The sequence below is a fragment of the Mustela nigripes genome, chromosome 4 (genome assembly GCF_022355385.1).
Source record: "Mustela nigripes isolate SB6536 chromosome 4, MUSNIG.SB6536, whole genome shotgun sequence".
Classification (NCBI taxonomy): domain Eukaryota; kingdom Metazoa; phylum Chordata; class Mammalia; order Carnivora; family Mustelidae; genus Mustela; species Mustela nigripes.
In genome coordinates this window covers 179,178,269-179,190,381 of record NC_081560.1, presented here as the reverse complement: position 1 = coordinate 179,190,381, position 12,113 = coordinate 179,178,269, and the positions used below count along the sequence as shown (strand labels likewise).

The 12,113-nt window shown below is 48.3% G+C and overlaps 2 long non-coding RNA genes across 7 annotated transcripts in view; one reads left to right on the top strand and one right to left on the bottom strand.

The window, feature by feature from the left end:
• The window catches only part of LOC132016813 (uncharacterized), a 24,491-nt gene extending 16,069 nt beyond the window's left edge, over positions 1-8,422 (bottom strand). For all 5 annotated transcript variants that reach the window (XR_009404008.1, XR_009404009.1, XR_009404011.1 and 2 more), the window contains exons 1-2: positions 8,111-8,422; positions 2,905-3,100 (exon numbers count right to left, since the gene is read on the bottom strand). This is a non-coding gene — a long non-coding RNA (uncharacterized LOC132016813). The remainder of the gene's footprint in view (positions 1-2,904; positions 3,101-8,110) is intronic.
• LOC132016812 (uncharacterized) lies at positions 3,423-12,113 on the top strand. Of its 2 annotated transcripts, XR_009404007.1 has the most exons (3): positions 3,494-3,765; positions 11,240-11,395; positions 11,809-12,113. It is a non-coding gene; the product is annotated as an uncharacterized LOC132016812 (long non-coding RNA). The 2 variants fall into 2 exon arrangements; XR_009404006.1 differs by lacking the exon at positions 11,240-11,395 and having other exon boundaries at positions 3,423-3,765.

The window sequence follows — 12,113 nt, the reverse complement described above, 5'->3', positions numbered from 1 at the left end:
TTTCCTGGAGAGACTAGGCTGTCACTAAAGTCCCTCAAGCCTTCAGGATCTCTCTGCTGCAGGGAGGCCCTGAAGCCGGAAAGGCATTCCCAAGGCTGTTTCACCACCACATTCTGTGGTTCTTATTCCTTAAGGCAGTCCAGGTCCTCACCTAGGGCCAGGAAGTCTCTCAAATCTGTGCAAAATCTTACATGAATGTATGCAGGTGTTTATACTAGGTAGAGGTTCTAGAAGATTCTGTATATGTCAGGAGAGACTAATTGCTCACTGCAATAAAAACTCCTAAGTCTCAATGGCTCAATGCAACATGTTACAGTCCAAGCAGGCTGATAAGGCATAGGGGCAAAGAGCAGGGCTCTGCTGGCCCGGGTGCCACCATCTCCAACATGTGGCCTCCACGGTCACCATGAACAGTGACATCACTTTGGCAGGTGGCGGAGAAAATGAGCATGAACTATCTTACTTTAGGGGCCAGGCTTGGAAACAGCATATGTTACCCCCACTCACATTCCACTGGCCAGAATTCAGTCACGTGGGGCCCCTGACTGCTTTGAAGGCTGGGAAATGTAGTCTTCCTAGGTACCAAGGTGGGAAGGAAAACCGGTTTGGAGAAGGTATCTCAGAGCCTTTCAAAAAGGACTTGTATGGGGGGGTTGGGGGGGGGGGAGGCAGAGTATAAAGAAGATGAATAAATACTATTTGCTCTATGTACATTATTCATTTACTCCTCACTACTAGTAGTAGTTTTTTAAATTTTATATCCATTTTATAGATAAGGAAAATGAAGTTCAGAAGAGTAAGACACTTATAAAGGATCACACGGTAGTGAATGGTGAAACCCAGAATACACCACATGCTCCTTTCTTATCAACATACAGTGTAAAAGACACTCCATTCTATGACTCTGTGCGTTACATGTTCTGAGTGGGAAAGCAGATGTAGATGGAGAAGATCATTTTGAGCTTGTATTTTAGAGTCAGCTAACATTTATGGACTGCTGATTCTGTGCCAGACATCCTTTAAAATGCTTTTCCATGTACTGCAAAGTTAACTTCTCCCACTGACCTTGTCAGCTTCATCTCGCTATTAGCTCAGCTTTCTGGATGGAGAAAAATGGAGGCACAGAGAAGTGACACAATTTTCCCAACTCCCTACAGCTGGTAAGTGGGGGAGCAGGGACCCCATCCCTCACTGTTACGCCAGTCCCATAGGTCTGCACCCCCCCCCGCCACGAACCCATGTGTGCACCCACTCAGCGTGCAGTCGCTCTAAGCCACCCCATAAGATCAAGGCAAATGGAGAATGTGTATCCTTCATCCTCGGGCCCTGTCTTTCCTCTCTCCCACCACAGCCATAGCCTGACAGTAGGAATCCTCCCACGGACATGTGGACACACCAGCAGAGTCACCAGGCACCTGTTGTCTGGAAACACCATGACAGAGCCTATCAGCCCATGTAGAGGGGATTCTGTAACCCCATGGGTGGCCGCTGTCCCCTTTCCAACCCCTTTCAATCTGCCTGATGGTTTCATGAAGGTAGAGTGTTTACTCTCTCCAATGACTGCCTCATTTAGGCCAAAATAAATTTAGTTAATGGGGCCAGAAGCCCATCTAGGGTGAACATGGAGGGGAACCAAGGCATCAACATATCTCCTCATACCACCCTGGCCCCCTGAGGGATTGTTTCGCCCAGGGTGAAGGCCTAGGGTTGGGATAACATGTCCTCACTTGGCGCCTTGTACAAGGCCAAGATGTCGACCTCAGGCTCTTGCACAAAAGCAACAGGCTGGTGGGCGGGTGTGTGGAGGGGATACAGAATCAGCCCTTAGGCACTCAACAGAGGCACTGTGTTAACAGAACCCCAAGACCGAGAAGGGGTGAAGGCTTTAAAGCACCACGGCTGAGGTGGGGGGACCTTCAGACAAAGTAGAGCTAAAGCCAAACATTCAGAACCAGAAGGGATGAGGGCAGCCCCCCCACCAAGCCAGCCCCGCACCAAGACCTGTGGAACTGTAGCCCTGGCAGGACCAGAGTCAGCTGGACTTGTTCAACCAGCTCCTCCATTTATTAACCCGTTGTTTTGGCTTCATATCTTAGCCTGTCAAATGGGTATAAGGTCTGTCTCTCCTCACAGGGCTGTTGGAAGGCCTGGGGGCTTGAGCACAGGAAGCATCAAGCACAGAGTCTGGCATGAGGCCAAAGTCAAGGGTTGGCCCAGAGGCCTTTGAATACAGTCCTCTTAGAAACAAACAAACAAAAAGTAACAGACTTAATTGTCTACTCATCTGTATCACCAAACATCTCATTGCAGTCATTTGTTTTGCAATTAAAATAATCACCCCTTCATTTTCCCTGGGCAGCATGGCAAGATCAATGAGGTAGGACTGTCCCTTTGTCCCCTGCCCCACTGTGCCCAGCGTGGGCCAGCGCCCATAGAACCCAAGACTTCCGAGGTCAGCAGCTCGCACCTTACTGCAGTCGTCCCCAGATGTGATCTTCATTAATCCTCACAGGGGCCCTGGGAGGGTTTCAGTTAGAGAGTAGCAGCTCCAGGACTTCACGGCAGATCCTCCGGCTCCAAACATGGTGTTTATGACACCTGCAAAGGGGCTCGGCGCCCTCCTGGCTGCCTGAGGATGGCCAGCCAGGCGCCAGGGTAAGAGCATGGGCCCTGGAGCGAGGCTCTGTGCATACCCAATCCAGCCCTGCCATTAACTATCCCTGAGACCTCTGGCAAGCTGCTGGACCTCTCCGTGCCTTATCTATAAAATGGAGCTGATGTCACTTCCTCCTCTTAGAGTGCTGCCATATGTATAAAATAACGAAAACGGGGCCTGGGGTAGACAGTAAGGCCTGAGGCATCACGACGGATACCCTACATGGAGAACCACACCCGCCCACCTACCTTCTCTGTTTGCTTCTGAGGCTCCGTGCCCCTGGAGGGCCACGGCTGTGTCTCATCCACCCTGGAGACAGAGACAGAGGGTGAGTGCAGCGCGGTGGTAAGGAGCGCACGCTCTGGTTCTAAGTCCTGACCCTGTTGCTCCTCGGCTGTGTAACCTTGGTGAACTCCATGTGTGCGTGCTCCGGGCCGCTTCCTTCTGCAAAGGAGGGGATAATAATAGAATCTGGTTCATAGAGCTATAACACCGTAAGTGATGGAACACATACGAAGCACCTAGAACAGTTCCAGGCCCAAGAAAAGGGCTAAACAAGTACAGGCTATTATTGTACCCATGTCCTCGGCGTCTGTCACTGTTCTCAGTCCAAAGGTGCTAAGCAACTGGTTTTGGATGCATGAAGGAGTTGAGTGTTTGTGCTTCTTGGTCTCTGGATCGCCAGAGGTCCTCAAATTCTTTCCCAAAGACATGACCCTGGGATGGGGTTTGGCCACCAAGTATGGTGACCGTGTCCGAGATACTCATTGTTTATAATGACCTCACCAAGTAAATAGTGTGAGATGGAAGCCAGACCAGACTTTCCAGAAATACTCTGTCTCTGGCTCCAGCTTGGGCACGGAGACACAGTGACCCTAGCTAGTTGACTCATCTCTGCAGTATGAGCTGAGCTGCTAAGGCCGCCCCACCCAGCCTCTCTTGGCCCTCACTGGCTCCTTCCCGAGGTCTGGCAAGCCCGGCAGGAGCCAGTCTACTGGAAGCAGCTGGCTCCAGGGCGGAGGAAAAGCAGGTGTGAATCTGTGATTAATGCCGAAGAGGACCCATCAAAGGAGCAGAAAAGATCTGGCTGGAGAGACTGAGAACAGAAGGTCAGTGCTGAGTGAGGTGGTCACTGTGGGGGTTTGGGGGGGCGGGTGACAGCGAAGGGCAGGTAGCCTGAGATGGTGGGCACTGCTGCTCTGTCGGGTGGAGGTCTGCAGAGTTCCTGGGCAATTATGGAAGAAATCAGGACTGGGAAGAAAATCCAGAAGGCCCCTCCATCAGAACTCCCAAGATCAGGTAGCCATGGGGAGAGCTCAGAATAGATCCGTTCCACCCTCCTGGTCAAAACTAGTGAGTGTCGAAAGACGGTGACCCCTGAGAAAAGTCTCTAAATGACACCCTTTTGAAAACCTCAATCTCTTTCAAAAAATTATCTTTTTTAATTAAAAAAATAGAATTTCCATGCTGACAATTTCACTTGTTAAACAACAGAATGAGGCACTTAGGCGTGACGGGGTTCAACCACTTTGATGTACAGGTCAGAAGACGTGACTCCATCCATCCATCTAAGGCTTTTACTGAGAACCTACTCCAGAGCAGGCCCCAATCCAGGTGCTGGGACCCGCAGAGAGCAAGACCAATGAAGCCCCACCCCCCACCCCAACCCCCCCACCCCCAGTTCACAGAACTTTGATTTGGGGGAGGAGATAGACAATAAACACAAAGCAAATAGAGAAAAACATTCCGATCAGGATAAACGTTAGGAAGAAAACAAAGAACTTTGTAGCAGGGATGGGTGGTATGGCAGAGCTAGGGGGTCATGAAGATCTTTCCGAGATGACAGCTAAGCTGAAGCCTAAAACAGAAACCAGGCCAAGAACAAGAGAAGAGCTCTGCCTGGAAAGGGCCAAAGGCCCCGGGGCCGGGACGCATTTAGGGAGATCCAAGAAAAGGGAGCAGGTGTAGGTGGCTGAGGTGGGGTGAGACTTGTTAACGGGTGTAGGCACCCCACTTTGTGCCCAACGCCCCCACCCACCCAACCCCCCACCCCCCGCACGGACTGGCAGTTCTTTAAGTGCCCATGAGGACCCTTGAAGGTAGGGGCTCCAGCATCAACTCCATTTCCGTTGTGGAGCCTGAGGCCAGAGAGGTGAAGTAACCTGCCCCGAGTGACCCACTGAGGACAGGCAGGCAGGACTCCACCTCTGACGAACCCAGAGTTCACTGGAGCAGACCCCAGGCAGGAGCGAGAGGACACAGCCCCTGCGGGCCTCCGCAAGAAGTTCGCACTTTGTTCAAGTACAAGGGAAGTGACCAGTTCACACAGTATGTCAGCCGTCAGTTCAATGACTCCTGGCGCCTAGCGCCGGGGGCCCAGCAGCATCCCAAAGCCCTCTCCTGCGCCCCAGACTGGCTGCGGTGAGCCTCTCCAAGCGATCCCCACCAACGCCCCTCCCACCACCACCCCACACACACCCCCGGGCTCCCCCAGGGTCTCCCTTCCAACCCTGGCGCCGCGGGTCTGGGGGCGAGAACTGGCGCTCTGCTCTCGGGGCCCCTCGGACGGTAGGCGCGCCCGAAGCCCTCCAGCGCCGCGCCCAGACGGGGGCTCGCCCATCGGCCTCGCGGCACCTTCGCTCGACCACGCCGCCTCCTCCCGGAGCCCTCCGGGAGCCTCTCCCGGAGGCAGGCACGGCCAGGCCACCGGGAACCCTTTCTGCCCTCAACACGGCCGAGCACGTCCCGCTCCGTAGGCCTGCTCCGGGGGCCGACGGAGCCCAGGGTGGCCACGCGGGGAGCGCTCCGGCCCGTAGCGCGCAGCCGCGACCTCCTGCGGGCACCTCGGGGGCCTGGGGCGGCCCGGGGCTCCGTGACCCCCGCGCCGCCGCCGCCGCCGCCGCCGCCGCCGAGCCACCGAACGTTCCTTGCCCGAACCTCCGCAGCCGCGACCGGAGGATTGCCAGCCTCGTGGTGGCGCGGCCTGATTGGCAGGTCCCCCCTTGGCAGGGGTGGGGACCGGGGAGGGCTGTTGTGCACAATTGCTGTTTTTACTCCTGCCATCATTAATTCAACTGCTGACAGAGAAAGGAGGGTCCGCCGCGGCTTTGTGTCACGCACTCACTGTAATTTACTTGAAAAGAATTAAATCACAATTACCTGCCATTCGTTTTGCATAAAACAAGCTGTAAGGAGCTCGCCATCGCTGAGCGCTTGGAAGGACAACAGCCCCATTGTTGCCATATTAGAACAATATTTCTCAATTCGAAACTTAAAACATTCGAATTAGCAGCTTTGTTTGACTACGGTGGCCCGCGGATAGACAAGGCTGACGCCCCACCTGGGACTCCAGACGTTCCAGTTAACAAGCATAATTTTCATTCATTTGAGTCTAGACCGATCTTTTAAAATCGGTGCATTTACTGAGCAAACGTACCTCCCAAACGTTGGAAAGGAAAATGTAACCTTTAATCTGTTACGTAGCCCAGTTGATAAATTATCTAAATGCCATGAAAATTCCTCCTGCCGGAGCTAAAATCAGTGCAAACTGTAATTAATTCACTTGAGATTTGTTTAAATGTCCAAAGAAATCACACTGCTTCTCAAATACAGTTACTTCTGTTCTCATTTCTTCCCTTTCAGATATGGTCATCAGGTAAACATGACTGATTAGCTTTTAAACCAACATTTTTCAAGTGTATTTAAAATACTCAATTCTGCAAAATTACATCACCGTGAACCTGTGTGTTCAGCAAATTTGAAGGCAGGCTGGGTTTTAACAACTTCTGTAAAAGTAAACTGCTGCTTTGAGTGAACCGTAGTTTCCATTAACATTAATAGTTTTTCAGTAACAAAATGTAACTGTTCAATCAAGCTTGAATATTAAAAGGAACCAGTTACTAATTGTAAGAACTCTGGAACCATCAGGAAAAACAGCAAATACAAAAATACAATTGGTAACAGGGAGAGTTGTGGGCAGAGAGAGTAATGTATTACAGCAACTTTCTGCATATGAAAATAAAGAGAAGTGACAGAAAACACGGTTGAAATTAGAAAAGATGGAAGACCAGAAAGGTAGAATTTTTAAAATCTGAATGGTAAAAAAACAAACTGAATTGCAGATTTAGTGCAGAGAATAATTAAAATGTGAAATAAGAAAACTTACAACCTAGAAAAGTAAGTCAATAAAGGAGTAAAAATGCATTTGCTTTTGCTAACACTGAATTTTTCTAATTTTTAAAAAGTACAATTTTGTGATTAAAATGTTATTAGTATTTTAAGAGTTTTTTTTTTTAGAGTGAAAGTTGCAAGTTGATTTTTTTTTAAGTGGGTGGCTCTCTCCTTTAAAGAAAACATAGTTTATTGTCTCTTTCCTTTTATTGTTTTAATGAATGTGAAAATCACAATGTTTACTTTGATTTTTAATGGCTTAAAAATTTTTTTAAGTAATTTTTCCTTTTGTGTGTGTGAGTGTGTGTCATAGAAAGAGAGGGAGAGAAGAACCGTTTGGCTTCAGCAGAAAACAAATTACAAGTGGATCAAACCAAGGACTCAACTCTATTTTCATGACTGGGTTTTTGAAGAATAATCCATAGAGATGGGGGAGGAAAGGATTCATCAGGCAAATGAAACAAAGTCCCTGATCTATATTCTTAGTCTGATATCACCTCCTGGAATATCGGCAACATTTTAAGTTCCAGCCTAAGCCATGAATTCCTTCAGAACAAATCAAATGTCTTTAAAGAATATTTCTGTTTGAAAAGGAATTAAGCTCTCCTGAAAGAATTTTAAAGGTTGTGATATTCACAGTCTGATAAAGCAGCACCTTTAATGAAATTCTAATTAGCAATTTCATGCACTTTGCTATTAGTCATATCAGATTAGTGCACATTTTCACAGCCTTCCTTTAATTAAGTGCACTTATTCCAAGTTTCAAACACTTTCCTTATAAGATGAAAACTGTGCTGAAATGTTATTTAGTAAACAGAGGAAGTGTGAAAGTGTAGGTGTGCGTGTGTACAGGGGCGGACATTTTTAACTGTCTACAAATTTTTTTTTTTACATTTATAGAGTTGGTGAGCTCAGGTTTTCATTCCTTTTTTTTCTTGTATTCTCAATGTTTCCTTGGGATTTCTAAGGGATCTATTCAAATCCTTAGTCTAAGGGCACATCGTGTGTATTTTTGCTTAAAACATATATTCTGGGTGTGTTTATATGTGGGAGGATTTTTTTTTTTTTGCTTAAAACATCTTTTCTGTATGTATACATGTGTGTATATGTAGTATACATGTATAATATATATATGTATATACACATATATGGTGGGGGAGAGAGAGAGAATCAGAAAGAGAGGGAGAGAGAGAGGGAAACTACACAACAGACCATATTTCGTTTTTCGAATCTGAAAAGCAATGAAAAAGTATTTGCCCATATAACATCCCCCACCCCTGTCACCTTTTGCGGGCACCTCTTTTCCTTTGAAAACAGCAATAGGATTTCATTCGACCTTCTAAATTTCATTCTGAAGCTCCAGAAAGGAGAAGGCAGCTAGCTTCGTGAGCCAGATCCACGGGTCCCGGATACTCTCCTTCATGTCAGACCCCACTCCTCCACCGTGAGAGCTCAGCAGTCCAGCCAGTCTTTTCCAGGCAAAGCAGGACCTAGTCCAGGGGCTCAAACCCTACAAACCCCTGAGACCCACACCCCCGCTTCCCCCCACACCTACCCACCCACCCCAGCCTGCTGGAGGGTTGCTCCAATTCAGGGAGATTTGTATTGTCTGGGAATCAACCTGATCTTATCTGTAGCCTTTTGTCAAGCGGAAATTTTTGTTGCCTGTTTTGCTCAGAGGTTGAAACTTGTAATATATTAACTAATTGCTTGCATCTCTAACACATGTTCTCTTGTTGGTGTCATTCATTTATACTGTAACATTTTTGACATTTTTAGATCGTCTCTTGGGACTCCTGGGCCTCTTAGCAGTTCCCTCCATGAAGAGTGTTTGCCTAATGATTACTGACTGACATCTCAATAACGAGCAATGTACGAGTTGGGCGCATCTATTGAAGAGTTCGGGCGTGTGTGTGTGTCTGTGTGTGTGTACGCGTGTGTGTGTGTCTGTGTGTTTTAATTCATGGTCCACTTTGTCAAGTCATGTGTGAGCCATAATTTAAGCTAATAATTACCAGACATGAATTCAATGAAACATTGGTGTCTACACTTAAAAAAAAAAATAGTCCTGAATTTTAATGCATTCAGAAAACGTTTGCCTAGGGCCAGGCTGGGTCCAACACGCATATGGAAGCACTTTAAAAGTGATAAATGATTTGGAATCTACCCTGTCTACTGGTGTGCTTCTCAGGAAAGAAAATTAGAGCTAACAGGTGTTAGATAGGGAATGCTGGGGCATTTTAATAGAATTGTCAAAATGTTGGTACCAGATGTTGACATTAATGCACACAACTCGGAACGTAATGCCGGGCCGCCATTTAAATGATTATTTGTTTAAATTTCAAGTCGCCAGCAGGAAATCCTTACTTTGTTCAGCACCTTTCTCTACCCACCATCCCCCTGCTCTTTCCCCTACGATTTGCATCAAAGTGCAGTGGCTGCTGAGCTCACATATGCATGCTTTAAATAATCCATGCCTGTCAAATTTCATTTTTTCTTTTCAGATCATACTCATCACATCCCCATCCTCGCCAGCCTTGAAGTCTGCCTCAATGTATTCGTTTATGAGAAAAAAATGATTTAAATACTGCCAGTTACAGGCTAATTAATCTTTGAACTCCTCGGCAACTTCAAATGTATATAGCAAGTAATCTGCATGAACTTGTAATTACTATGTATTTATACGATCTTTTCCATGTAATCACCAAGTCGTTACATGGTTATGTGAGCCTTGTAAATCATGGTGATAGCAGAAAACGAACCTTGCCTGTGCCACCGCAGAAAGCCCATGCAGGAGCCGCTAGTATCCACCGCAGTCCGTTAATCGAAGGATCCAGAAAGACTCTGTGATTTAAAGGATACTAGAATGCTCCCCAGCAATAGACTCCCAACTTAAAGGAATATCAGGGGATTGAGAGACTGGTGAGGTGGGCAGATAGCAGCCTTTTTCTTCCAGCTTTTGTACAAAGACTGTGATTGGTTTGGGCCATTTATCCCTGCAGAAGTTAAAAGGCAATTAGAAAAAAACAAAAAAATGTCTAGGCAAAATCCACCATTGGTTGTGCAAGCAGCATTCTGCTGTGACTTGGGGAAGGTCCTGAAATAATTTCCAGTGTGAGTTTCCAGAGCAAACCCTGAGGCGGACTTGGGTTGTCATCTTTTTTGAACCAAATTAAAGTGGAAGCAAAACCTCCAGTTTTTCCAGACCAGGGCTTCTGTCCCAACTCTTCAAAAGTCACCTCCTTTGTAAACAAACTGTGTGTGTGTGTGTGTGTGTGTGTGTGTACACATATGTATTTGCGTGTCCGTGTGCCTGTGTGTGAGAGCTAATGTTAATATCTTCAAAAGCCATATTGGAGCCTGTTCGAAAAGCAACCCCGCATGTGGGAAGGCCCTTCTCTCCTCCTCGGGAGGTCCCCTCCTCTCTCCTCCACTGGACAGCTGAGGTCGGGTTTTCCTTGGCACAAGAAAGGGTGAGGCAGAATACAGAACCTTGACCTTCCAGGGAGTCCCGAGGGGCCACACAGAACCGAGCAAGGGGGACCAAGAGGTGAAAAGCGTGGCGGATTCTGAATTTCTGCGGTCATGAGCTTCCCTCTTTGCTCAGCCCTACTTGGGAATAAGGAGGGACAAAGTAAGCAACAGGCCTAGAGGCTCTACCAGCACCGGCTGCTCAGCAGACCCTCGCCCAGACCCTCGCCTGGGGCTCCTGACACCGCGCCAGGGAACATCCCCACCCACTCAGACTTGATGGCCTCGGGGCTCAGAGTCCTCAAAGCCCTTTCTCTTCAGACACTCACCCACCTAGAACCGCACTGTTCGACATGGTAACCATGGTCATGAGTGGCCATATAAGTAATTAATTAAAAGGAAAGATTCAGTCTCTTGTTGCACTAGCTGCATGTCAAGTGTCCCAAATGTGACCAGTGACTACCATTCTGGAGAGTGCAGATATAGACTATGTCCAAGATCATTCGTCTAGAATGCTACATAATTCTCTGTTCTGCCCTAATAGTTCTCTGCCCAGAGACAGTGGCATATAACAGGGTCAAAGTACAAAGCCAGAGAGGTTTCTCTGAGCCTTGCCTCCTCAGCAAGACCCCTCTTCACTGTACCCGGCCTTTTGTGCAGGGCCAAGGTCAGGCCGAGGGCCCAGCATGTCACCCAGAACTCAGTGGGCATTGGCCATGAAGAACAGAAGCCCTGGGCCGCACAGAGCCCTGGGATATGCCTGAGGCCACAGAGGCCTTCAGTGGCTAGAGGCCAGTCCTGCCAGCCAAACTGGTATTGGCATTATGGAGATGTCCATCTTTGCCGGTATGAACCCAGGATGCCACTCTGTCTTCTGGGGTAAGAGATTCCAGGCTCCTTAGTGAGGAAGAAATTCTAATTATTCATTATTTTTCAACATAGATGCTGATACTGGCTGCTTGACTGCTACGATATGCTCCTCATGATTGTGGCTGTTTTTCCAGAGCCACCATGTGCCAGGCCCCTTGCATCTGGAATCCTCACAGTAACCCTATGAGGCAGAAACTGTGGTCCCATCTTACAGATGGGAAAACTAAGGTGAAGACGTACTCACTGACTCCGCCAAAGCATAGGGCTCATGAACAGTGGATCGGGATCCTAAACCTCACTCCTTTCACCATCCCCCACAACCCGCACTCTTCAGCCTCATATGAGCTGCCTCTACGCCCCACAGGCAGCCAGGAGGCTAAGTGGAGTTCCTGGCCTCCCAGATCCTCAGCAGGGCTCAGTGTCAGCCTGTGATCCCTTGCCTGCCTCACTCCCTTAGCGGCTGCTGTTGGACCAGCCCTCACCACCTGCAGCAGTTCATAAGCTAGCCCCCATTTTCCGCCCTTCCCTATATCCATTCTTCCTTTGTGATGGGACTTAGCAGCCCCTTTCCTCAAGAGCTGGGATGTATTTTGCAAAGTGTGTTTCTGAATCTCAGCAGGTCTCATGACTTACTTTCGCAGGGAGAATGTGGCAGAAGCAATGACGAGCGTACCCTGCCGAGCAGACCTCAAGACGTTGCGTCCTCTCGAATCCTGCCACCAGCACCTAAATGAGCCCCGGCTAGCCTGATGGATGATGGGAGATAAATGGCCCAGTTGTCCCCCCTGCCTGGCGAATAGCCAGCCAGTGTCCAGAAGAAAAGCCACTTCATGGACCTACAGCACACCAAGACGCATGAGCGTGTGTACTTAGGGAAGAGCAGCCCAGCTGAGCCCAACCAAATTTGCTGACCCACAGAATCACAAATAAATGCTGCTTAAGTCAC